Here is a 1,111-nt window from a genome sequence, read left to right as displayed (position 1 = left end):
CAATAAATATTGATCTGTATTTGAATTCTTTTAGTTTCATTTTTCTACATGGCTATTCCAATGTCAATGCTACTCTCTTGACTATCCTAATTTAATAATTAGGCTAAAAATAAGGTCTTCCAAATTATCTAGTCTTGAACTCTATTTTTTGATACTGTAAACTCTTTGTTTCCCATATAAATTTTAGAAAATCCCTTGTATATTTCTTCAAAATACTTGGTAGGGTTTTGATCAAAACTGCTTTATCTATATCAAAACTTTGGAAGAGTTACAATCTTAGCAATATTGAATCTTCCAAACCATAAATATAAATATCTTCATTAATTTAGTTCTTTGTTGATTTCCACCAGCATTTTTTTTGTAATTTACAGTGTAGAAGTCTTACATATTTTTCTGTTAAATTTATCCCAAAATATTTAAATTTTAAATTTAAAGTTTTTTATAACTAATTTCTTTAAAGAACTGAACTCATTAGGTGGGGAATCTGACCTACATGATATAAGAATATTTAAAAATTTATCCATGTAGTGTGCATATTTTTGCTACATACATTTTAATTAGTTTTGTTAACAAGTGTTGCTTTGGGGCACCTGGGTGGCACAGTGGGTTAAGCATCTGACTTTGGATCAGGTCATGATCTTGAAGTTCTTGAGCATGAACCCTGCTTCAGGTGAGCACCAGCCCTGCTTCTCTCTCTCTCTCTCTCTCTCTCTTTCCCTGCCCTTCATGGGATTCTCTCTCTCTCTGCCCTTGCTCACTTGCACCCTCTCTTCTCCCTCTTTCTCAAAAAAAAAAAGTGTTGCACTTGACCGAAGATGCAGTATAGCGTATGGTATATTTGTAGTATTCCTTTGCTAATCTAAAATTCTACCTAATTTGTGAAAAATTTAGAATTTTGAAATACTTGATATCAAGGGAATTGGATGGATAAAGGACTGTGGGGAAAAAACTGGAAAGATAAAGTCAAGTGTATTGACACTGATTTTCCCCCCAGATTTCATAGATTAAATTGAAGCCAACCCATTGAGTAGAAACTTGATACTTGCGAACTACTTACAATTCAGTATTAAAGGACTGTTAAATAGTCCTGGAACATTCAGTTATTGTCATG

This window comes from Leopardus geoffroyi, chromosome C2 (assembly GCF_018350155.1).
Source record: "Leopardus geoffroyi isolate Oge1 chromosome C2, O.geoffroyi_Oge1_pat1.0, whole genome shotgun sequence".
In the NCBI taxonomy this organism is placed as follows: Eukaryota; Metazoa; Chordata; class Mammalia; order Carnivora; family Felidae; genus Leopardus; species Leopardus geoffroyi.
The sequence above is the reverse complement of the archived record's forward strand: the minus strand, read 5'-3'. Positions refer to the sequence as shown.